This window comes from Catharus ustulatus, chromosome 6 (genome assembly GCF_009819885.2).
Source record: "Catharus ustulatus isolate bCatUst1 chromosome 6, bCatUst1.pri.v2, whole genome shotgun sequence".
Classification (NCBI taxonomy): domain Eukaryota; kingdom Metazoa; phylum Chordata; class Aves; order Passeriformes; family Turdidae; genus Catharus; species Catharus ustulatus.
This window is the reverse complement of record NC_046226.1, coordinates 36,887,704-36,914,445: the sequence shown is the minus strand read 5'-3', so window position 1 is coordinate 36,914,445 and position 26,742 is coordinate 36,887,704. Positions and strand designations below refer to the sequence as shown.

The window sequence follows — 26,742 nt, the reverse complement described above, 5'->3', positions numbered from 1 at the left end:
TTTTTCACAACCTATGTGCATGGAAATTTTCAACATTTAGTGAAAATAAAATTAAATTTGTCATTTAGAAAGAACTGAGTTTGTTATAAACTAAGCTGCATTATGTGAGATTCCAAGATACTAGACCATCTTGAAAAATGTAGGTGAAGGAAGAAATGTGATCACAAAAACTCAAATTACTTATTCAGAACACAAAATTATCCTTGTACAATCAAACTTGAACTGTGCTAAGATATGTTTCTTTAGTTTAAAATTGCTGGTGGCAAATGGTCAAGACAAGTGTTTCTGTCTGAGTAAAGGACAGAAAAACATATGAGCACCATTTGTTGAAAATGCTACTGATTGATGCATCAGAGCAAGAGTCAGCAGTGGGCGACAGACTGTGCTGCATAGTGAAATCCTAATATTAACAGAATACTTCATAGTATTTCTATTCTTCTGCACCTTAATGCATTAATTAATGCATTAATTAGAAGAACTAGTGCTAATGGCTTATAGAAGCACAAAAAGAAATGGGTCTTCTAGAATCAGAAAAATATTGTTCATATGAGGGATGTGTGTGGGGCTGTGGGAAGTCGTGCATAGTATAGCTAGTGTAGCTTTCTTGTAAGACTCCTCAGTATGCTAATTCTTGATCAAATAGAATTGAAAAATCCATGTTGTGGGTTTCAAACTAACTGTGGAAAACCACATTTGGGATGTAAATAAAGATGAAAGCTGATGAAAGGAAAATAAAGGTAGGTGTAAAAAAGGAGGAAAATTAATGAGGAGGAAGCTGCTTCTGAAGGAACTTTTCCTGCACTAGCATCATGTTTCTGCAGTGCTATTTCTGAAAGCAAGTACTAGTTTGTCAAAGAGGACTATGAAGATTTGCAAAGTCTCAAGATAACCAAAGGCATATTTTTGGAGCTTTGTGTAGGGCTTGTTTCAGAGCTGCTGGATATTAGTAGAAAGTTTCTCATCCATTCAGTATGTGAACATTGTGGAAATTTACAGCACTTGGTTGAAATCAGTCAATTATTAATGACTATGATATCAGTAAATCAGCTGTTGTATTCTGCTGGCCTAGGAATGAGCATTTGCAGAGACATTCAGCTGTTTCCTCTCAGGAAAAGAAGAGGGATCACAACTGGCCTGGACAGAATTAATGGTGCAAGTTACTGTATTCTAGGACACTGTATTTGCCCTTATTATCATGGGTGATAAAGTATTTTATTGAACATGTGAAACTTGTACAACAACTGTTCTCACTCTGCTAAACAGCTGCAGAATAACTGTGAGGGATGTCTTTTAGAGAGTGGTCAACAACTGGTAACTGGAACGACTGAGGCAGCTCAGCAAAACTGGCTTCAGATTGTAACTGCACTCTGTGTCTTACCCAGAATAGCTGGTGGGCAGCTTTCTGCTGGCTTTCTGCCATTTCTGAATAACAGTCTCTCAAGGCATTTTGGGGATATAATTTCTACATCTACTGAGGAAATGAGAGCTTGTCTGGATGCCTTTCTTTCTGGCTTTTGTGCAGCTTTCTGTGGTGTGCCATGCAAGATAGTATTAACAGTACACACCTCTAGATCACGTAATGGGTACTGGCATTGCAAACACTTCAAGTCACATTAATTTTAAATATAATCGTGAATGGTAATTGACAGGAATAAATAGGCTATGTCTTAGTTCTGGCAAAAATGTAGAGTATTTTAATTATAGCAATACATGACTAGTTGGAGATACCAGGTCTACAAATCATGGAGCTTGTGATAGGTGAACTTGTCCAAGTGAACTTGTGAAATTAATTCTACAAGTAGTCTCTTCTCACTGTTTCAAGCGCTACAGTTTGGAGGCTGAAATGATCTGACAGAATTTTGTTTGGATGTCAGAGAAATGAAGTCTGGATGCTGTTCTCTAGAACAAACTGGAAGAATTGAGGGTCTGCTGGCAATATTTGAAAGACAGCTGATGAATCTAAGAATGAAGCACATGCAGTAGGAGAGAGTTATAACTATAATCTCCAAAAATATGTTCCTGTTTAACTCCATTATCTAATTTTTTATGTCCATGTCAATTTCTGTGTGTGCTTCCTGCACAGCAAAGCTCCACTCTGCAATTAGAAAATCATCTTTCATGATGAATTGTGACAGTGTTTTGTTGTTATGAAGTTCTCTTTGTTGTCTACTGTCTTGCTTTAAACTTTTTTTCAAGAGCTTCCACTAATCTTTCACCAAAAGGTAAAACAACGCACACATCCAACTGTTGTAGTCGCCTGAACTGAACAGCAGTAACATTTGTTTTCTTAGTGGTACAGATGTTAAGAATGATGATCCTATAATTTGGTAACTTTTCTTACCATTCATAGTTTCAAGATAAGAGGAGGTTTGGGGGGTGTCTGTGTGGTTGGTGTTTTCTGTGGTTTTTTTGGGAAGAGTTGTTCAGGTATTTTTCTTAGTTGAGCAGTTGTTTTTCCTCTCTGCAGTTTTTGGATGTGAATTTCCTGAACTACTTCCCATTCTTGAGAAACTCTAGAAGTTTTCTCCATCTTTTCTGTTATGCACATTGATATGTGAAGCCCAATATCATGACTCTATGGTGATTGTTAGTGGACTATGGATTTGCTACTCCCTCCCTTGAGCACAGTGGATTTCTGCTGTCTCTTGTTGTAGTAGCACAACAAAGACAACATATTAAGAAAACTTCTTGTGGGGAAGAGAATCTGCTGAGAACAAGACAGTGATTGCTTTTTTTTTATTGCTTGAGGCAGTAGTGATATTGCAGGATGCTTCTCTCATACTTACTAGGAAGGAGTAAAGAAACTAACTTACAAGTACATATAAACAAACACTATGGTAAATCCAGCAGAGATAGAATACTCGAGCTAGTTTTTGAATACTTTCTCCATGGTTGCCTTCATGGATCATTTGTGTTCCTGGCTCTTCTACTGTAGATCTTGGTTACATTAGCCTCCTCCAGATAATATCCTTTGCTTTGCTTTCCACTGTGGCTTCAAGGAGCTGGAGAAATCTCTGCACGAGCAGGGGTGGGGGAAGATGAGGGAGGAGCATTCATTTGCAAGGGAGGAAAAATCCTCCTTAGTGTGTAGGAGGGGAGGGTTTTGAGAGTAGTTGCAAAATATCCACGATGCATTGATAAAAACTTCATTGCTTCCTGTCAGAATTGCTGCATTTTCTTCAGGCTGGCAGTCCTCTGGCAGCCATGAAGATATGTGTTTCTGTTGACTAACAGAAAACTTAAATAATGCTCAAATGCTCAGTGCACCATATATATCATATAACCATATCTATATTTGGGAAGCATTCCTACCTTGGAATAGCACATTCTAGGTAGGGCTGCTGCTATGAAATTGTATTTTATGCCCTATGTAGGAATGGGAAAAAATTGTTGTAGATTGCACTATGAGTACAAGTCTTTAAAGGTTTCCATTGACAAGAAAAAAAAAAACCTTTAAATTTTGTATTAAAAAAAGGATAAGGGGAGGAAAAAAGAACAAACTTCATAATGAGATTTGTACTAATAATCATAAAGAGAGGAAGTGAATTAATTTTCCTTATAATGGAATATGCTATGTACTTTATGCAAAATATAAGGAATATTCAGAGATCACAGAGCTAAATAGATCAACTGGTTGGGATAGGTCCCGAGTTGGTATTGGAAGGAATCATGGAGGGCTGTGGAGGGCTGCCAAAATACTGCTGGAGTGCAAGCATGGAGATCAGTATGATGCAACTTACTTGTGAATCTGAGAATAAAAACCGCACAGCAATCCACCAAAAATGCTACAGTGTAATGGTGATGCCAGAAGAAGCTGCAGCCTGGATTGTATGAATGCAAACTGCCAGCACAAGCAAGCACAGAGTAACAGAAAAGAAGGATTAAGGAGTAGAGGGTCAGATAAGGTTATCAAGGTGCGTAATTATGTGCTTGCAGATTATCCTCTGTATTTGGTACCTGCCTGTCACATATGTCGTATTTATACATGTTGGTGTCTCCCACCATAGTTTATGTACCCTTGCTGTTCAATAATTTATTTGTGTGATGGAAAAGGGATGAATCCTCTTGAGAGAGTTCCATGGGCTGCCAATGGAACCTGGTGTTAGCAAATGCTTGCTTTATGATTCCCCTGCTGCACCTAGATTTATGCAGCATGTATTTCATTTTAATTGCAGTGGTTCTGAGTCATTGTCACTAAAACCTGTTTGGGCTAAAAGTTCCTTGAATGACTCTAAGTGTCAAGTAATTTGAAATGGGCTTTGAGATTGCTGCTCATAATATACGAGCTACTGAAACTCAGAAGGAGCTCCTAGTTGATGTTCTCTGTAAGAGATGACTTTAAAGATGTTCTTCTATATATGTACATACATACATGGATATATATATATCTTGCACATATAAATAATATATAACACAAATATTACAGAATCCTGCAAGTATTTATACATAATGCATCATGGGTTATTACCAGTTTCTTGATGTCAATGGGGCAAATCTTAGTTTTATATTATAAAATACCCTATAGATGGAATTAACTTCTGCATGCTTCAATAAGAAATTGGTCTACTCAGAGTATTGAAGGAATAGCCTAGATTTTGGTCTATACTAATTCCTAGTAAATAACATTAATGTTTTACAAAGACAGAAAAAATATCACAGCTTATTCCTTCAAATTCCAGTCTTTATTTCTGTTATTACACTAAACTCAACCAAACTGTGACTATTACTTTGCAGTACATGCTGTCAGTATATCTTTTCTTGTTCTTTTGTTGTTGTTAGGACCCTGAATGCTTTTAGAGGGTGTCTCTGCCAGGGCTTGAAGACAGCTTAAAGAAAGTACAGCTTGGGGAAGGAGAGACAGAAGAAGCTTTAGTGGGAGTTACCTGCCAAAACAAGCCTCATGGGGGGCTTCTGCCACATTTTCTTGGGAGCTACTTTGAGCTGAGGCTCTTGCACATGGCCATGCCTGAGCTACATTGCAGCTGCACTGCAATCATGCCTATGCCTGGCACTTGATCTTGGCCCCAAACTCTGAACTTTTCTACCCCCTTAACTTCAGCCCGACCTCATCACATGGGGGTGCCTGGTGTCCTGGGTTTTGGACAGCCCCCCTGGCCTGCCCTCCTTCCTCACTGAGTGTAGTGGGACCAGCCCCAGCTGGAAAAGGCCCTGCCCTGCCAACCTTAGAAATCCCCTTGGCTCCTAGCCCTTGGGGAGCAGCCCCTTGGGGCTTCCCGAGAATCATCCACTTAGGTTTTAATCAGAGTATCTGCTACCAAAAAGAATATTTATCTTTTAATTTCTTGACAGTCTTGCATACATATTTCACAGAAACTGCGGGACTACTCTCATATTTTACAAAACATTCACTGTGAAACCAGTGTGGTGCAGGGATTGATGCAGGTCTCTGAAAGCAGGTCTACAAACTTCGAAAACTCCAAACTTTTGGAAATGACATGTCTACACATTGGTAGTAGCACAGTATGTTCCTTTAAAGGATTCTACACTCTTCTCATTAATGCATAATGAGAGGTAAAATCTCGAAAGAAATCTATTGCAATTGTAGCCATTGAACCATTTAGTGATTATAGCACTAAAAATATGTATTAGGATTAAAATTTTTCATATGCCTAGTTTTAGATATTTATTGCCTACCATGTTTTTCAGGAGCATTTCCACTGATCTGAAGTATTCTTGATCTTGTTGAGAGCTACTAGTCCATGGACTTTTCCCAAGGTAGTAGCATTATTATTTATGTTATCTAAATTATGATGATAAATAGCTAAATAGAGCTAAAGAATTTATGGTGCTTTACATTTTCAGAATTCTAATGTACATATATTCATCAGTTCATTTTCTAATTGTTCCTCTCACACAATATGTGAGAAAATATAATCAATAAGTATCTAAGACAAAATCAGAGGCAGTTTACAGGCAGTTCTTTAAAAAAATAATTTTTTGGTAGGTTTTTTTTAATATCATCCTTTTTAAGGTAACCTGAACCTAATTATCAGAAGGACTTGTGTCACTATTCTGTCAATTGAACAGCAAGAAACATTTGATGTTCAATTACTGTGTGTGTAGATTGGTGACACTTTGGTGATGGGGCATGTTGGAGTTTAGTACAATCTGCATATTGAGCTCCTAAAATACAGGAAAAGTATAGACAGAAGAGTTTACACGTGGACTTGAGTGGTTGGAGCTAACCAAAGCTCAGCTATTGAACCTGCATGTGGCCTTCAGCTCACCACTTAGCTTCTTCAAATACTGTGTTTTTCTCAATTTTAGTGAACAGTGTTACCACAGACTGTTGTTTGTAAAACAAACAAGCAAATAATGTGGCATTCTGGGAAAAGTGATAGTAAAAGCAGAAAGACTGCAAAGTCTTTTTAAAGCTACACAAGCTAGCAAAATTAGAAAGAAAGGTTCAACATTCCTGGTTTTCAGCATGACATATAATTTGGTACTTCATAGATTCCCACACTGTCTTTCCCACCATGGCATCTGAGCTTCTTTTAGTAGTGTTTAAGCAATGTGAATAACTTCGTTTTACATGTGGTTTTTTCTCTAAACCACAGTGTCCCTCCCTTTCCCTCATGTAACAGGGTTTCCTCCTGGTTCTAGGGAGCCAGGTCATGACCCACTGTGTGTGTATACATATGTATTTACACATGCATGTTCTATAAATGCATGGATTTTCTCCCCAGGTTGATCAAAGAAGCTGAATCTTGCTCAAATCTTGCTTGAGTGAAGTATTTTAATTTTAAACTCAGATATGAAGAGAAAAATATAGGTACAAGGGATTTTTTATTTTTGAAAACTCTTTTAAATAAGCCAAACGCCTTCTTTACAAACATTCTATCTGTCTGTATCAAGTTTCCCCAAGAGAAGCTGTGCCCTAGCAAAATACTTCAAATGTAGTAACTTCAGTGGTTAATTCTGACAGAGATTGGAGACAGACATTGGTATTGGAGAAATTAAAATTTCTATGTAGTGGTGAGTAATTGGTCTTGTATAAAAACATTTTTATAAACATTTTCTCTTGTAACAGTGCAGGCAAATAGTGACTGTGAGGGAACAGCTTTCTTGGTAATTAGGCTGATGGCCTTCTAAATTCACAACCGCAAAACTAAAGCCCAATAAACCTGAAACAGATACAATCACTCATATTTCTGCAAGAAATTTTCAAGCTATTTAACTGTCATTTAATTAAGTCTCCTCTTATGTGAGGTAAAGGGATTCACTTCTTGAATCATAGTATCAGTCAGGTTGGAGGAGATTTTGGGAGGTCACCAGTTCCATCTCCTGCTCAAAGCAGGGTCAACACTCAAATCAAATGGTGTTGCTCATTGCTTCACTATCCTCACTAGCTGGTTGAAATTACCACTGTTTCCATTAGCCTCTCCTTGCTGAGGACATCTGTTCCAGCCCCTGGCCATCTTGACTTTCCACTGTCTCCAGCTTATTAACATCTCTTTTATACTGGGATGCCCAAAACTGCACACAGTATTCCAAGACACAGGGCTAGCAAATTATGAGTAAAGAGGAATAGTAATTTCTCTTGACCTAGCTCAGATTTTCTTTATACAGGCCAGGGTGGTGTGAGCCTTCGTGGCTGCCTGGTGTCTCTCCCACTGTCCACCAGGACCCCCAGACCTTATTAAGGGGCACTGAGTGTCCTGCTAGTCCCAGCCTGTGCAATGGCAGGTCAGTCTGCACAAAGTGCAGGGCTTTGCATTAGTCTGTGTTGAACTTCACATGGCTCCTGTCAGTCCATTCTCCAGCTTGTCTAGAGGCAGCCCTGCCTCTGAGCACTGAATACATTTATGGGGTAAACACCAGCTATTCATTACTGGTTTATGCTGGCATTAAATTTTTAAATAAAAATCATATCCTATTGAAATTTTTGAGGAAATTTCAGTGCGATTAAGCTTTAGGCTTAATAGAATCTGAAACTCTTATTACAAAGGGTGTAAATGCTTTCTTATTAGCTGTAGTGGTTAAGACCTTAATTTTATACTCAATTTTAGGGAGAACTAATAGCTTTATAATGTCTCCCATCATCCTGGAGCACAAGTTCTACTCAGAACTACAAAGAGGACATTGGCTCTACTCTGACCCGGTGAAAAGAGTGCCACCTACTGAGCCTGTGGCTCGGTTTTGCAAACTTAAGTATGCAAAGCATAGTCTTTAATCCAAATTCTGACTCAGTGCAATCCAGTGTATTAATGATATGAGTCGATGTTGTTACACTACAAGATGTGTCTGTACAAGCCAAAGAAAACTGAGATTTTATATGCTGATAGCCAGGAGATCTTCCAATCTCCTTCAGTGTAGTAACAAAATAATGACGTAACAAGGAATGCGTGTGTATTAAGTTTTGTTGCGATAAAGCTGATAGAAGTGCAGCCATCATGTAGTCTCAGAATATGTTGAGGAAAGGAAAAAAAACCAACTTTTTAAGACGCATAGCAAAAGCTGTTACTGGAAAGAAGAAAATTATGATGGCTGTTTCTGGAGAGATGTAAGGACCATGTAATGTAAGGAACGGAGAAACAATTGAAGAGTGTATATAACTGTAAAATCCTTACAAAACAATTCATAAAACTTTTATTGCTCAGGAAGATAAACACTAACATACAGCTCTATAAACACCATGGCATCTTTGAAGTGTGTTTCTTTTATTTTAGATCTATAAACTAGTTGGTGTACCTACTTGCTTGCTTTTGTTCTCATCCCATTTGGTATGTTTAGGAAATACAATCATCCTTTCCTATAGATTTTGCATTTTACAATGTGTTTCAGCTTTGTCCTCGTGGTTACTATGTTATCTTTGGACCAGCAGGATTCCTGCCTACCCAATACATTATTTAGGAGGGAGCTATCAAACCCAGCAAGTTAAAATATCTCCTATAGCAGGGTAGAAAGCACACTCCCTGCTCTGCGCAATGCTAGCTTCTGTAGCCGGATGATGACTTTTCTGCCATTGTCTACTGCTTTTACGTGATTAAGTATTGTGAAATGCAAGATGCTGCTCATCATTTTGCTCCCAGCCTCCATACAGGTGAAGTACTACATTCATTTGTCTGGAACAAGGAGATACACTTTGCTGTTAGAACATAATTTAAAATCATAGAAGACTGGTAGGGCATGGGATTATTTTTTATTGGGTTTGTTTTCCCCCAGTGAAGGCTGACATGAATAATTTCAATCTCATCAATATCTGATGTGCTTCATGGGAGGCACTGATTGCCTAACATAACAGAGAGGAAATAACTCCAGTTTATTGAATCTCTCTTTTCAATCTTTATTAGGGCAAATTAAACTAATGAGTTATATGCCTTTGACTACAGCTAGTATTATATGTTCAATAATTTGTGTTTGCTTTCCATATTAGGTAATTTGTGAACATCTGGGAATATTCTTTCTGTATTGATTTAAATAGCTATTTACCTATTGTTCTGGTCTATCAGGAGTTTGGAAGAAAAAATGTATTAATGGTGCTACAGCAGAGTTTTCCTTGAAGGTCCTATTGAGACAGTGTTGCATCAAATTATACCTCTGGTTATGAAAATAAAAAACCCTTACCAGTAGTACCTGTGGCTACTATTTTGCTCTTCACCACCATGCATCTCACTGTTACCCTCTGCACCAGGACAGGAAAAGATTGGGTGTGGTAATTAGACTGCTGACCTGGGACTCATCAAAGTAACCTGGTTGTGCATCTGTCGTCATGGGCAAGTCATTTCTCCAGGCTCCTCTTTCTACACATCTTGAGCTTCCCTGCAAAAAGTTCTGCAAGGAACTATTGTGAAAGAAACACAAACTACAGTGAGCAGTGCAAAAATTACTTCTACATTTCACTCTATAAGGCAATACATGCTGGAAGGGAAACTGCCCTGCTGGTCTGGGAAAAAAAACCCAAAACCTAGCAATGCTGCTGTGTGCACTGAATGATCTGAGCCTGGATGAAGGTAAACACGTGGCAATGTGCGCACTGGAGAAAAACGTTTGGCATTTTTGTGTTGCTCCACGTTTCAATGAATGTGAAATTAATCTGTGAATGCTGTCTAAAGATTATTTTATAATCTAAAAGTTTCATTGATTGTTAACAAACTCAAGTAGCAGAGCAGTCTACAGAGGGAGCAGTGACAAAGCAGCTTCTTTATTTCCTGCCTTAGTAGGGTAGAGTAGCGTGCCTGCATTTGTCAGCACACTGTGTTTTTTATTCTCGGACCAAGGCAGCAGAGGAAGCCATATTCCAGAGGAGGAGCTGAACATTTTTAGAATCCTCAGAAGTGTGAGTTCTTGTGAAAGTAAATTTCAGGCGTTGGTGAAACACCCGACATGACCGAAAGCTTTGCATTAGACTAAAATCCTTTCTCCCTTCTCTTTTTAAAAAAAACTTTTTCTTCTGAAGAAGCGAGAAAAGGGACCGTAAAGGGTAAACAGAAAAGCATGTTTTCCTTTGGTACGAGGGTCTCCTTAAAAACCAAAAGCTCTTTGTTTTTCTTTAGAGAGAACGAACACGAAGCCTGATCTCGCTGAAGAGGCGGCTCTGAACTCCGGGCATCAGAGCGGCGCTTTCCGCCGGGTGTTGGACACGGCAGTATTTTGCAGGGCTTGGCTTTCAAATCAATGCTGCGAACTCTCTGCCCGCCCCTCACTCGTTGGGGATTTCCTCTCCTTCGTTGCCAACAGCAGCGACAGCCAAGCGCAGAAGGTCAAGCCGAGATCTGTGGACAAGGGCAGGGGGCCCAGGCCCGTGCCGGGATGAGGCGCTGAGGGCCGGCGGGGAGCTGCGCCGTGGAGGGAGGAGGAGGAAGGCGGGAGGAGGAGGAGTTGAGGAGCCCGGGCCCGGGAGCCTCCCCGCTTACTGCACTAGGAAGTGACGCTTTCGCTGAGTCCCGGAGAGAAAGAAACAAAGTTTGTTTTTTTTTTCCCCCGCTCCTTCTTCCCTCCCGCCCCCCTCTGCAAACAGCCGCTCCACGTTCCCCCGCGGCGCCCGCCGTGCCTGGCTGCGCAGGTGAGCCAGCACGTTCTCTTTCTTCCTTCTCCTGTTTTCCGCGCGTTTATTTATTTTTTTTTTTTAATTTGCACGATTTGCTTCCGTTTTCCTGCCATTTTGGAGAGGGGGTGTCTTTCCTGGAGCTTTTCTTTTGGGGGTGGTGGTGCGTGCTTTGTTGGTGGGTGCTGGCTGCAGGATGAGGAGCACAAGTACCTGTGGAGGTGACGGGGGCGGCTGGCTCCGCTCCCGGGCCGCGCAGCCCCACGGGGCCGGGGCAGCGGCACTCCCGGCCCGCCCGCTGCGGGGGTCCAGGCTCGGCTGCTGAGCCATCGCCTCCTGCCCTACCCTGAGTTCTTGAGAGCGCTCCGGAGGGGTTTCTTCGTGACTGCCTGGCTGCGGCAGCGCTCTCAGGATGTGTGTGTGTCCGGGTGAGCTGCCTGCGGATGGAGTTTTGGGGGGCTGCTTTGGGCGGCGGGAGGTTCTCTTGGCTCGTGGCGGAGCCGGGACAGCCCGGCGTGCGCGGGGCCCCCGAGTCCCGGCCGCCGCTGGGCGCGCTTCGTGGCCAGGGTCGGATGGCTCTGCTGGGGTTTACGCAGTGGAGGGGGGTGGGGAAGAATTTGTTAGATAATTTTTGAAAAATCCCGTGCTCTCAAGTGTACAACTCTTTTCTGGTAGCAACTGCAAAAGACCGATTCGTTGCAGTTTAGCAGTAAAAGCTGACAATACACCTACGCGCGTATGTGAGAGTCTTATATAATACTTACGGGTTTTTTTTAACAGGCGTAAGCAGGATTTATTTTTGGTTTTAAAGTCTTGTGTGATTGCAGCTTGCAGAATTGGTGAAATATTCTATTTGCTAACAGAGATTTACTTACATTCTTTTAAAAAATCTATTTTTAAAGTAATAACTTGATTTAATTCCGACTACGTGCTTTGAGTTGAGTGTAAAGGCCATCTGTACTGGAGTAAGCAGTTAAGGGAGGGGAAGAGAGAAAAAGAAATGTCCTAATGCAGAGACTATTAGGTTGTTTAGAGGGCGAGACTGCAGTTCCAAGCAGCAACAGCAGCAGCTTTATGACTGTGTGTAATTACAGAGTGATTGCATAGGACAGCATTGTTGGAACGAATACGTATACGCAGGCTATTGTGCAAGATTTCTGTACCGAACAAAACCTAGTTTTGCATTGCAAATGCTAAAAAGAGAGTATGTTCTGCATTGAATTGCCACGTTCCTCTTTGACTTCTTCGTAGAATTAGAAGAGGAAGATAGTAGAAGTGGAGTGAGGCTGATCGTAGAAATCACAGATCAGCAGAAACGCCACTAGTAGTTCTGAAATCACAGCAGACAGAAATTGAAAGCTCATTGAATCTGCGGGTTCATGTTTCTAAAGTGATTATATAGAGGGTGAAATCGAAGCAGGTTTGCTACAGTCTTGCACGTTTAGCATAATTCTTGCTCTGGTCTGCTTTTTGTGTGCTTGTGTGTGGGAAAATATATTTGTTAAAATAAGCAACTGCAGTTCAGCTAGCTTGCTTGGAAATGGAGAGAAGAGCACTGGGGAGAGCTGTGTCTCAGGCCACAAAAACTTAAGAGTTTGAAAGAACTACCAGACCAGCGATATGCTCAGAGCATGCTTTTTCAACTTTAACTCAAAAGTTGCATCTGGTTCAGTGATCTTGCAGGCAGTGTTGGCTGAGGCATAGTATGAGGCATTGAGAAAGTGTGCCACTGACACTATATTAGCAAGGCTTTTAACTAAGACTTTAAAGAACATCATAATTAAGCCAAAGTTCTTGTGGGTACAACTTGAGGTCCCTAAGATTTGTTTTTCAGGAATGCTGGTCACCTCTTATTTTTATCAGCTTAGTTTTGGGAGTACTTGGAATTCATGAGATATCAGATCTGAAAGATTTCAGATCTCATGCTCAAAAACTGGCCTTTCTAACATTAAAGACAATTTTCTTAAAGTGTTGTCTTCAGCTATTATAGCTGATGTCTTAACAAATGCCACAATGGCTTGTAAAGTATTTTGAGCACTGCAATGAAAGATACTATAAAAATGAAAAGCTGCTTTAAAATTTTTTGGTGTTCAACTAAAACATATTTTAGCTGAAGACACACATCATCTTATTATTGGTAGTTTCCTCAGGTTGTCAAGAAAATGCTTCATATAAAATGTATGTGACTATTAATGAAGAGTGAAGAGATCTGCTGACAGTGCTTTTGTGTTTTGTCTGTTTTCTAGGTTTTTTTTGTCATTTGACAAACTATCTTAGTGGTCCTTCTGTAAGTTTATTGGAGCATTTTGTTTTAGTAAAACATATGAAACAAATGTATGTTAGTCTGTGCATTACTGTTCTACTTGTAGATTTTTCTTGAAATTGTACTTAATGTCTTGTCTGACTCATCAATCTATGTTATACTGCATATTTTAATATCAAAATTACCTCTGGAGTAGTTCTTAAAGATTTCTTGGATCATTTGTGGTAGTGATGCAATACAGTTATTCCTTATGCTAAGTCTTTTGGTTTTCATGACCTATGTGGTGGGACAGAGTTTTTGGCCAGGATTTTTTGGACTTGTATACAAAGCAGTAGGTAACTTGCATGTTCTTGAGCTGTCCTGTGGTTCTCAGTGGAATTAGTCTTAGATACATACACATTTGTGTGCATGTTAGCAAAACAAAGGTATAGCTGTGCTAGTCCTTAACCCATCCAGGCACATGCCAGTAGTGGTGACAGGAAATGATGAGCACTGTAGCACAATGCAAGCTTTTCAAAAGTCTGCATAAATGCTCCAAATGTTAGTTTACATTTTTTTGCACCTTCACTCTTGTGGTCACCTGTCAGTGGTGGCTGCAGAACCACAGGAGATATTTTCAAGCCTGTCATCCCTTTCATGATACTTTTCTGTCAAGCTGCTAATCAAGCCCTTAAGTTGCCCCTGACTTGAGGACATGCAGCCTTTCTTTGGAAATGGCCACCTTGGTAGTGTGTGTGTGGAGGTGTGCCCAGGCACGTAAGGAGACAGGGACTGCCATGAATCAGAGTGGAAATCTGGCTAGCCCATGGCCCTGTTTGCAAAGGTGTATATATTTTCTGTATGCTTAGCAGTTCTTGAAGGGTTTCTCAAAAACTTACATAGTTTTCTATTGAGTTTAGGTAAACATTTAGCAAACACTTTTTTTAACCTACTGATCAAATTGTGAAATGAGAATGTTTGTAAGAGCTGTTTGGTTTTTTTTGCTGTTTCACTTTTTCTAAACACTCCCCCCATAATGAAAAAGAAAATGCCAAAAATACCAAAACCCTGGATTTTTTTTTTTTCTTTTCTGTCTGGAGCATTGCATAAAATTTTAGTGCTGGTTGCAGTAAATTATAGTTTATGCTAAAATGAAACGTTGTAAATATGAATGTTGTCTCCAGTGCAATTAGTTACATTCTAAGACACATGAAGGGGGAAATAAACCACTTTTCTTTGTGTGTTCATAGTGCGAAATGAGGAGGTGAGGGAGGCAGGAGCTCTGGTGGTGAGGTTTTGCAATACATGCCCAAAATGCTGCAGGTTCTGGCACGGGCAAACCAAGGCTCGTGAGTCACATCCAAAGGGAAGACTTGTCACTGAGCAATTTGTAAATAGGAGGGATGAACTGCTAATTCAAGGAAATATCCTGAGGACCTTCCCTAATAATTGCAAGTGTGACAGAGAGCTTTATGTCAGGCAGGAGTTGCTTGTACTTTGAATCACACGTTCCCCCTGGTGTGATTTGAGCCTTCAAACTAAGAAATCCTCGTTATGTGTTACAGAGGTCTCTGGAAGAGGTGGCTGGTCAAGTAATAATTTAAGCTTTTGAGCTACATAGCATCCACTTGCATTCCGTGTGGAAGCTCCTTGGCAGCTCCAGCAGCTCACAGTGCACAAATGGCATGTGTCTGCAGTGGGAGGCTGCTCAAGGAGCACTTCACAACACTTTGCACAACTTCTGTTTCTGAACCTCTCCAACTGTAGCCCTTAGTGCCCTGCTGATCGACCCCAGTGACTGAAAAAGTTGTGAGGGAAAGCTCCACTCTGCACACCGGGACAAAGGGTGAATACATGCATTCTGAATCCAGTCAGTGTCCAGGTATTTGGGAGCAGCCATTCGAATGTGGATGCAGAGATAATCTTGGTAATTAAGTCTTTGCATTTCAGGCTCTCTTTAAGCTTTTTATTGTATTTTGTGCAACTGAAAACCACCAGATAACAAGGCTTAAATTAATATAATACATTAATCTGTCTATAATATGATGTACAGATATTCTTTGAAATGTACATACCCCAAAATTAATGTTCATTTTATGTACAAGCAAATTACATTAATGCCCCTTGTTGAATTGATGACTGGTGTTAAGTTGAAAACTGGGAAGAGCTAGATTGGGAGGGAGTGGCAAAGTGTTCAGTGTGTGTTAATTTTATTTTTGTTCTTAAAGACATTTTGAAAAGCTTACAGCAAAGCATGGAATAATGCTTTCCCTTTTACCCTCAATTAGTGAAAATTAATGTTTAGGTTCTATATAGTTTGACTTCAGCATTAGTAAGGATTGAAACAAGTTGAGTGCTATTAGTACTTAAAATAGTAAACTGAGAAACAGTTCTGATATATTTTTTACTAAATATGTTACCGATACATTATATGTTCAGAGTTGGGATGTAAAGAGACAGGAAGAGGAATCCAGTCAGTGTTCATGCTTTGTTTTTCCTTTGCTGCCTATTCTCATATTGGTTCTCAGTTACTTGGCTTTCCCCATCATAGGAGAGATTACAGTACAATGATATATATTGGTATATCCTCTTGTCATTTATTTTAGGAAGACAAATTAAATGTTTGTGTATGTTTATATGTACACACACTATTTGTTATATACCCTTATGTATCTCATTTTATAACCCAGTTCCCCTGAGAGCAAATATTTCTTTTCCTCATCATGCAAGAGTAGTTTGAGAAGTTTTGTTTGTTTTTTAAGATTTTTTTTAAAACCATGTTGAAGTTTTTTGTTTGACTATTTCTACTATTATAAAGCTGTATTTTGGGGTTTATCTTAGTTTGTTGTCTTTGATAATGTTGCTTTTATTATTTCTAGAGTAATGGTGACCAAAACATGCATGAATTATAACTGCAAGTTTTGTTCTTGTCTTGTCTATTTTTCTTTTCTTATTTGGAGGACTTGTAACTTTGAAACACTGGTTTGGTTTTGCAGCTTGTCTGTGGTACAGATGGTGGATTTCCAGCTGTCAGAGTGGCTGCTTCCCTTAAACATTGATAAAGCAGAAGCTGTTCTCTGGAGCTGCATGTTGTGGGGCAGTCAGCCTGCTGAAATGCTTGTCACCTTGTTTGCGCTGTGCAGGTCCAAAGTTTAAACTAGTCCCAGAAGTCCGAATAATCTCCAAGTGGCCTTGTTATGGTGTAGTTCATAGGTAAAAGTGCATTTTTGTTTGGATCCCAAGGTGCATGAGGATGTTGCATGATTTCAAACTTGACTTAATCACGTATGCTTAGGTGTGGCCTTATCTGCTATGCCTGTGTACACCTGGGATTCCTTGAACATTTCCTTTTCAACTCCTGCATATGTCATCTGGTATTTTGTCACGAATTGCATTATTGTTTACAATTTTATAATATCCTTAACAAAACTCTTGGGAGTTTAAGCTTTTTTTTCCAGGCTTTTATTTCTCCCTACATAGTGTATTCTTTCATGCACTTCCTGAAAGGAGAGTTTGCTGTGTTTGTGGGAAATTGCTACACTTGGGTGGAGAAGAATTTAGCAAAGTATTTTCCTATTTAGATTTGATTTTATACCATTTGAGAACAGAATCCCGGCACTGCCAAATTCCTGGTGAGAGGAGAGAGAGCCACAGCTGTAAGACATTCTGACTGCTTTAGGAGATTCCAGTGATGGCAACTTAGGATCCCAAATACACATGTATGTGAAACTGGCAAAGGGAAATCTGACTGCCCCTATGATTTAGTTTGATTTAATGACTTTGAAAATTCTGGGTTGAATTATTCTCATTGAATCTTTTGTGACAAGCTCTAGATGTTATCCTACATAAGACCTGCTATATACTGGGGACAACTATGGTATCTATAATATTTAATTGATAATACAAATTTATTTGGATGTTTTATTGGAAAGCTATTGTATTTTCAAATTTTTAGAAAATATAAGTATATATGAATAAATAGTGTAGTCTTTCCAAACAATATTTGTTTAAATGAACATGTTTTAAGGGATGCTGAGATGCCTCTGGAGAAGAAAAGGAATGTATTAAAAACAAAAGCTAGACTTTCATCATACTAGTGAAGCATTCTGGTTATTAGGGGCTTAAGCTGTCCTCCATGAATAAATAGAAAGCCTTTGCACATAAAGGATGTGATTGTAAGTAAAGAAATGTGCAAAATGTTGCATTTGATTATTAGTCTCACTTTCTTCTGATCTAATTTCAGCATTGAAGTGGTCTTTTGTTATCGTGATTTTCTGAATACATTTAAGAGTCAAAAGGATATTTAAGACATTTCTTTCCTTTTGAAGTATGGGAACTGCTTTCCTTTTGAAGTATGGGACTCCTCCTAGTTTTAATCCTTTTTCTTTGGCAAAAGTGAAATATTTCAGGTATGGTACTAGCTGACTTATTTTGCTATTGCAGCTTTCTTTCTACAAAAAATGTACTGTAAATGTTTCTGTAGAAAAATTTGATCTGTAATAAAACGACCTTTTATTGCCTAAGAAGATACAAATAGAATTTGAGACTCCTTATAGGCAATTTATTTTAATTTTGAGTTTGAGATGTAAAGAATAAACATTTGAAAAATTGAGGAATCAAAAACCTGAGAAGTGTTATATAACTGATACTACAGGTTTGCACTTGTTAAGAGTGAGTAAGGGGCTGCCCTGCAAAAAGCTTTATGGAAATCAATGATGATATTTTTCTATTTAAAAGATGAACAAAGCTATCTGGGCTTTTTTAATTTGCAATATAAATAAACCTAGTTACCTTACCTTTAGAGAGGAAATTAAAATACAGAGAGCTATGTTAGCAAAAGAAATGCAGATTTGAAGCCTTGATTTGTAAAGTTTTTCTCTGCAACTGGAAGAGCTCTTTAATAATAATAATAACAATGGCCATAATAATAGAAACAGCAACAAAAATAACTACTGATATAAATTGCACACAGGAAAGTTCAGTTGCCTTATTCAGGTAATCTCTCCTGGCATTTTAAAATGAACGAGCCTGCCTGTGCACACATGTATGCCATGATGCAGGTCTTTTTTTGTGTGAGAGTGGCATGAATGTATATTTGCTGAATTCTTAGGCACAGGAGACAGATGAAGCTGGGCTGGATCACAAGTGCATTTCTAACACAGAGGCGATAGAGCAAGGCTAGAGACCCTTCACTGGCCTCCAGCTTGCACTGCTGCTTTTTAGTGACTTTATAGATTTCTCTGCTAGGCACCTCTGTCAGAGTTATCATTAGCAAGTGTGAGACCAAGGGCAGTGGCCCAAATACTTGTCAACACCAGCAATTGCTTGACCACATATACATCGACATTTAGTTAAAGGGACAGTGTATTTGATACTTGGAGTTGATGTTAAAACATCCATGTTGGCAAGATGCTACTGCTTCTGTGCTGACTAAAGTGATGTTGAAATGGCTTTTACTTTTTTCTTAACAGAAGCATTTCTTTTTCCCCAGTGATGATAAATCAATAGTCTGTTCCAATCCTGATCAGCAGTGTTCTGTTGTTATAGTACTATCAAGTTAATGTTGATACTTCAGGAAGAATGACATTTAGATGAAAGAGCAAAACTTCTTGTTTTTAAAAGACAACCCACAAACCAACATTTTCATGCTCACACAAAATTAAAAAGTGCCAATATAGGAAGATACTTAGATTTAGATATTCTTAATGCTTCCTTCACAAGAGATGGCACTAATGTTTGCAGCAACCCTTTGGTTTCAAATACAGAAGGATAATTCCTTATGCAACAAAAAAAAATCCAGTTTTCTATAATCTCTTGAGTGTGAGATCTGCTGAAGAGGGTTTTTGAGTATGATTCAAGCCTGCATAAGATGTTTTTCTTCTGCTCTTCTGTCAAGGTTTAGGAATGGTACTCCCCAGTCCAGTGCCCGCACTTTCCAAACCACACATTGGTTTTCTCTTTTTTCCCCTCCTTGCCCACTTTGATGACCTGAAGAGGAGAATTAGAGGTACAAAAGGCAAAGATCATGGGTTGAGCTAAGAACAATTTACTGGAAAAAGCAATGAGATAAGAAAAGGAGCCGTAACAGCAACAGAATAGCAGATGGCTCCCTCTGCCACATTTTTGCAGTGGAAGAAACAATTTTTCCCTAGAAGTAAGTCCCTTGCCTCCATCCCAGCAATTACATAAGATGGTATAGAGTAACCTCCATGACCTAGCTATGCCCCTCATGGCTACTACAAAAAATAACCTTGTCCTGGCTGGAACCAGGACATCTTCACATCATAAGCATTAATAAAAAAGAGTGCACCTGGTCTCAAGCTGCATAGATAAGTCTACAGTTTTACTTTCATTTTTCGAGGCAATATGGTTTTACTGCGGGTTTTTACCATTTTAGTTTGAATAATGTGCTACAAAGGAACAGGATGCACTTAGACCTTGGAAAGCTAAGCAATCTGTAGGTGTCCCTTTTGTCAAAAAAGCAAATTTGAGGATCTCAATTGCTAGTGGAGATTGCAATGCTGTGATAGGGCCTGTACAAACAGTTCTTACAGAGATCTGTTTCAGTAATATAGCCTGGAAATTGAAGCTAGAGGGAGCTTTCTAACATTAATTAGGTTAAAATATTTAAGAAGTCACATTCATACTCTTCCCAAGAAGGCAACGGCTTTGCGTAGCCTTTTAAAATCGTAAGCAAAATCTTGCTCTCAATCTCTTTTAGTAGCCTGAAGTGCTTTTATTGTTCTTTCTGTGGTGTCCCACCCTTAAAGGGAAGTGATGATTTATGATTTCATTGAGCCTTTTATTCATACTTAGACACAACAAGCTGCTTATATGGAAACTAAAATGGGCAGCAATAAGGAACAGGTACCCTGAGCTTAGAACAGGTCATGCTCTTTGCCCTCATGCAGAAGAGTATTAGGTCTTCCAGTCATGGAACTTCCTGTATCTAATACGTGAGTCTTCACTTGCATCTACAAGCTGTTAGACAGTGGTAGGATAAGTAGGACTAAAGAGAAAGAGAAGACAACAAAATGCAAATCAGGAAGCATTTGTTTTCTGGTGCCATAGAACATACAACAAAATGTTACCAGACTTCTCCCTTTCTTGCAAGCTCACTGCCGTCAAGTACTTTACATCGCTTGTGCCAGTGTTATCATCCTCTCATCCTCGTGTTATCATCCTCGGTTAAAGGTGAGATAATAGTCTTCAACCAAGAGGCTGCCAAACCATATTCTGACCTAACAGTGGCATAATGTAAGTAGAAATGGAGATTCTGCCCCACACAGAGGAGTTGATTGATGGGAGCTCTTGATAGGGGAAGGTGTGGTGTATGAGTCTGAATTTGCATCTCTATGTCTGGGTGAGTCTTTTATCAGCAGGCTTTGTAGAGGAGCCCAGACCCTCTCACACCTCCTTGAAAAGGAGCTGACATTGCTGTTCAGAAATGGTTTTTGGCACCCTCAGTGGACCTCCAGCAGATAGAGGCACTTAAGCCTTGGGTGAAATAGCAATTTTTCATTGAATTGCAGATACATGTTTGTCTATATGCACCTGCTATGGACCCTCTTGACAGGCTTTTCCCTGAGCATTGTGATTAAAGGTCTGAATTTTTGTTCTCTGCTTAATCCTGTCATGTTTATTTTAGAAATCTAAGATGTAGAATGGAGGCTTCTGGATTGCACTCTAGAAATGCATGCATAGAAATGAATGCTTCAATTTGTGCGTGGAGCAGATTGAGTAGTTTCCCTAACCAGGTTACTTAGCTTTCAATCATGTCAGTGAACAAAATTATTATCTCCTGGTTCTGTGCACTGAGATGATTTCAGTCTGCCTCTCATGCAGAATTATTTCATACTTTTCTGTTTCTCAGTTGGGTAAATTTGGTAGTGTCACTGAAAAGGTCAAAGATGGAAGAAAAGAAACTGGTGGATCAACATTCTCCTTTGTAGCTGGGTTCAGGGCATTTTTTACATATCTCAGCTGGTCTGTTGTGGGGTTTTTTTATTGTGAAGATGAATAGAACTACTCAATTTTGCTATGTGCTATAAAGCATTTTAAAAATACAGTTCTTTCTGAGTGACTTGATTTATGAGAGAAATACCGTTTGGAGGTGGAAAAATATTCTCTGTTCAGTGACAGCTCTAACAGAGTAATTTTAAGTGACAGAATTTGCTAGGGGAAGTGCTCTAGGTTAAGTGTAGGATGCCTGGCTGTTTACAAGTAACCATCTAAGCCATACAGTTTGGATGTGTGGAGGCAATGTGAAAATCTATTGACATCTTTAGTTACTCAACTGGTTTATTTTTGGGAGCTCATAAATTGGCAGGACATACTGACCCTGTCTGGAGGGAAAAAGCATAATGACTTTGAATGCAGGAGACTTAATGAATATTTTGTCAAGTTACTTGCAACTATTTCTTTGCAGCAACTATCATGGAGGTTTAAACCCTTTGCTTTTCCCCCAGAAAATTTTTGCATTTTGTATATATTTTAATGAAAATCTAATACTGTTCTGTCAAGACAAAACAGCTTATGCATCCTACAACAGATTTGAAGAGTATAAGGTTTTCTTGCTTGAAAAAGGGGGAGAAATATTTGGTTATAGATTGCTTGTTTGTAACCCTTTATAATATTAAACCTTAATATTAAAACATGGAACAGCTAGGTTGGATTCAGAAAAGGCTATGGCGTAGGAAAGAGAGGGCAGTCTTGCGCACGGGTATTATTGGATTGTAAGGAAGTTAAGGAGCTGAGAGAAGTTGTGTTTATGTTCAAAAACACAGCTGTATTTTCTGTGAAACTGATACTGCTTTTGCTCTGTGTGCTAGAGAGACCCAGCAGACAGAATCAAAAACTGACAGTAACAACTGCAAAGTGAACACTTTGTCCTTCCTATTATAGGGTTTCTGCTTGTGACTGATTCACACAAAACTGTTACCCACTGTGCAGAGGAAAGTAAAAACAGGAAGGCTTTCTTGTAATGTTCTCCTTGTAGCTGCTACTTATGGGCCTGATTTGGAGAGCTGATGCAAGGTTGCATGGAGTAAATAGGGAGTTTGTAATGGATGAAGGTTGGTTTTCTTTTGGCTTTCAATATTCAGTATACTGACACCATCAGAAATTCTCAGCTGCATTGTCAATTGAGCTGAAAACAACTCCATTGCTAGGAATAAGTAACTTCAAAACATTTTACTTGATGCTCCGTGCTGTCATCTTACCGAAAAGTTAAAGTTGTATTTGTAACTAAATTATTCCATATCCCTTTATTCATTCACACGATTAACTTGTTGTCTCACACTAGCATTGCAAGATTTCTTCCAAATTCTGAATTGTGAAGGAGTTACCAATCACTTTGAAGGGAAAGGACCACTGATTTGACTTTTGTGTGTTACACAAGCAAAATTTAAAAGAAACCCAACAGATGAAGAAATAAAATAAAGCATATGTTAACACTTGGCAAGCTGACTGGACTCACTGAGACCATTTTGCTTGAAAGGTGTCCACTTCACCATCATTTTTTAAGTAAGTAGAAGTGTTGGTGGGCTTTTTTGTGGTTGGTTTTTTTGTTTGTTTGTTTTGTTGTGGTTTGGGGTTTTTTTTGTTTTGTGGGGTTTTGTTTGTTTGTTTATTTTTTAATATGAAAAGGAAGATCTGGAAAACTCATGTGTTTGGAATGATGTCAGCTTATCTGTTCTGCAACAGTCCCAGTCCCTTACTATTATTAAATACAATTGCTGGAAAAATTTGCCTCGAGGAAGGAACGTTAATTTATTTTTGAGGGGTCTTTTTTTTCTGAAACGTGTATTGGACATTAGTGTCAAACAGTTCTTCCTCCCCACCCGCCCACCCCAGTCCTATCAGTGCTACTTTTCAATTTATTTTAATAAAATTTTGACTTTGTTATAAAGTTATATAACTAATAATTGTGGGACTTTGCTTTCCTTCCAATGCAGAAGCTGAAAATGAAGCTGTGTATATTCATAGCTTGTAGAAATGCCAAATAAATAGTATAAACAAGAGAAGAGGCAGTATATTTAAAAAAGAAAAATTGAAATACCCTTATTCAAGACCTAGATAAAATGACGATATTCCAGAATGCCTTTCCGTGCAGGACTCTGTGGTTGTGCCGCAAGCACCTAGAGCCCCGTCTGCCTTTGCAGGGGTGCTGGGTGCCTGGCTGGCCCTGGGGGTCTCACTTGATGGAGGTGGGGCCTGGGTGTCCCAGCAGCCGCAGGTCGGGGCATGCCAGGCTGCCTGCGAGGGCAGGGGGAGCTGCCAGGTGCCTCTCGGGACTCGCAGGGACCTAAGCTCAGCTGCAGGGTGGACACAAACCCTTTGAGAGATAATGTTTCTTCAGGCTACCACTCGGGCTCTTGCTCAGCAGCTGAGGCATTTCATTGGGAAATGCAACATCAGAAAAGCATGCTTTTAGACTCCAAGTGGCTTTGGAACAGCTGTACTGGAGCAGCTAAATAAATATAACCCTCTCTAAGAGGAAATAACTTTTCTAACAGATATATGCACAGATGGATTATAACCATACTGAGCCCCGTGTTAGCCTGAGCAAGAGAGGAAACCTTTTAATAGAGATCTATAAATGGAAATTTGTGCTTATACCAACTTCTAGCAGCGACTGGAGAATGCTACTCCTGCCCAGTGGGAATGAGATAAGCATCTCAGGGAGTTGGAAAAATTAGATGAGCTAGGGAGACACCAGCATGAGCTAAAACAGCAATGTACATTAAAATTTATTGGTGCCCAGATGCCTACAGAAGTGTGAGCAGTTCTTCTACAGCAATGTGAGTGGGTAACAGAGGTCTGTGTGCCAGAGATACTCAGTATGCTTGGAGAGAGTTGAGGATCATAGCACTCCTGTCAAGGGGAAACTCAGTGTTTTACTACCTCCAAAATGCAGAAAAATAAGATACTAAAGCAAATTTCAAATTTCATACTTAGTTACAGAGGCATGTCCTAAAATATTTTATAATAATAGAGCAAAGCACTGAGCTGAAATTATATGCAGACAGCACTTACGAGAGCTGCTGCTTCAGGAAGGAATTGCAGTTGTAAAATACTGGATCTGGTAAAAGTTCATCCCAGGTTTTTTGGGGTTTTTTTATTCATGAATGAGGAAGTTCTTTAGTAAATACTTCTATGCAGTCTTGTCCATCACTTAATTTTAAAATTTTGAGATATTTAATGAAGAGGGAGTTGTTACTGGTGGGATTTTGCTTTAAATCATCAACTTCAAACTGAAAGCAAATTGGTAGATTTAAACATCAACCTGTGTGTCTTAAAATAAATTGATGGCATCTCCTGACAGACATGGTGCCAGTAATCCAGAGGAGACCTTGAGGCCATGAGATGAAGTTGCATGCCTTAAAGAGTAAAACATGACTTTAGGTTACTGTGCATGCATTTTTTTCTTGGGAAAAAAAAAAAAGGGTGTTATTAAACTTTAGTGTGGGAGGGAAGAGGTGGTCAGTGATTGCTTTTAGGCACTGAGGTTTTCCAGAATGCCTGGGAAGGACATGGTGCTGCTTTTGTGGAGCACGTTCGCTGAGGTCTGTGCGGCAGCAGATCCCTGGCAAGAGCTTGCAGTGCTGCACCGGCCAGTTTTCCACAAGCCTCAGCAAAGTTGGTCACCGTGGATTATTCTTTCCACATGTCAATTTCGTGCATGAAGCTACTTTAGGGAGTTGAAGCCAGAATTCAGGAGTTGGAAAGTTAATTGTTTTCCTTTCCTTTTGTGCATCTGTGTGTGCTGTTTACTTGGAGGGAAAGGGAAGAGAGTGTTAACCATTTACAAGTATACATATTTACAATATTACATTTATTTGCAAGTATGTATATTCTTTCCCAGAATGATGTGGAAAATATTCCTAGGCTAGTTTAATTTAACAGCTAAATTACTCTCAGTAGTAGAAGCTGTTGTAAATACACATTATTAGCAAGAAACACACAGGGCTTTGATTTTGTTACCAAAGAATTAGTTCTCCACAAAGAACAGAAAAAAATGTGTCTATGTTCAGCTGAGGAAATTTTTACTAATGTAGCTAGGCAAGCAAAATATATGTATTGCTATGGTCTTTATTTTAAACCATTTTTTCAGACTGCCAGAAGTGTCATTTTATCTACTTATGGCATAAAAAGCTAAAAAAATTGGAATGTGGAAGGCAATTTCCCTTTTTTCCATTGGAACTGCAGATATACTTATTTTAGAAGTTGACTAGAGAGCTAGTAAAATGATACTGGGAGCTAAGGAACTGACAGGTGGGATTTTTCCAGCTGCTGCTTTTAAAAAGTTGAACTTTAAATCCAGTGTCTACTGAATGCTAAGGGGAGCTTCATGTATGAAATTTTTCAAATTATTTTTAATAATTTGCAATATTTGAAACTGTAAGAAGGTTTCCCAATGATATTGAGAAAGTTGGCACACAACATTCTCTCCATATATTAAAAAAAAGTTCTAATTCCTCTTTACCATGCAAATATCTGTATATAAAATTAAATATATGTATATATATATAAATACAAGCAAAATGTTTTAGAAGACCTTTTCTTTCTTCAAGGAAGGGAGCTGAGAACTATAACAAAAATAATAACTTCTTTTTATTGGATGCAGTTTTTTATATGTCCAAATCTATCTTATTGTTACCAGGTAAGGTATATGCAAAAAAATTACATTAAAGAAATTGCCAGTTATAAAAAGCTACCTTAAAAGAAAAAAAAAAGGGGTGACACACTAAGAAGTTATTATTGTGGCTTAATTGGGTGGGTGGTTCATGTCTTTTGGAACAGTTTGAACTGCCATGATGTCTTTGTGAAACTAAATATATTTAACTGGACGGCATCATATTCTAGAAAATGGACAAAACTTACTGGAAATGTAGGAGCAAGAGGAAAGGCATCTGGAGGCATTGATACACTTGTGGTTTGAGGAGATTTTCTTCTTTCTGCTAGTTCTTTTGTCATCTCACCCTTTTCTCACTTGTTAGCTTCTTGCGTGTTGTAGCACAAGTGGAACCATGGTACTTGACCTCAGTCTGAAATTGAAAGCATGAGTTCTTCAGCTCTCTGAAGGTGCTGCTCAGGGGAATCCCTGTCTCTGCACTGCTGCTACTGTGAAGCTTTATGCCAACACCAGGGTCACAAGTCTTGCAGAAGGTGAGCTGAAGAGTGTGGAAACCTTGCTGAAGCAGAGCCACTGAGTTTAGAAATGTCTGCAGTAACACAAACTTAGCCTGCTACCTGCAGGAACTATAAATGTGTAAAAGCCATTCTTCTATCTAAACTTTTTTCCTGATGGTCTGATGTGCAGATAGCAGAGTGTGAATTTACTTCTGCTTTTTTATTCATTTTTGTGGCTCTGACAGTGCTTTTGTGACTGATTTGTCAGGTTTTGTCTGCAAGGGAAAGTTTTGTGCAATGTTCAAGATTTTCAGTAAGACAGAGAGATAACAAAACCACAAATAAAAGTGGTGCAAGA

General features: G+C 39.2%; 1 protein-coding gene across 4 annotated transcripts in view; it reads left to right on the top strand.

Annotated features, from left to right (window-relative positions):
* The first annotated feature begins 10,230 nt into the window (after positions 1-10,230).
* MIDEAS (mitotic deacetylase associated SANT domain protein) overlaps positions 10,231-26,742 on the top strand; it is a 53,764-nt gene continuing 37,252 nt past the window's right edge. Inside the window, exons 1-4 of one of the 4 annotated variants that reach the window (XM_033062412.2) lie at positions 10,231-10,300; positions 10,518-11,026; positions 22,555-22,775; positions 26,252-26,420. The gene's annotated coding sequence lies outside the window, so the exon portion shown is untranslated. Of the gene's footprint in view, positions 10,301-10,506; positions 11,027-11,308; positions 11,437-22,554; positions 22,776-26,251; positions 26,421-26,742 lie in introns of those variants that run through there. The other 3 variants (XM_033062410.2, XM_033062411.2, XM_033062413.2) reach the window with 3 other exon arrangements.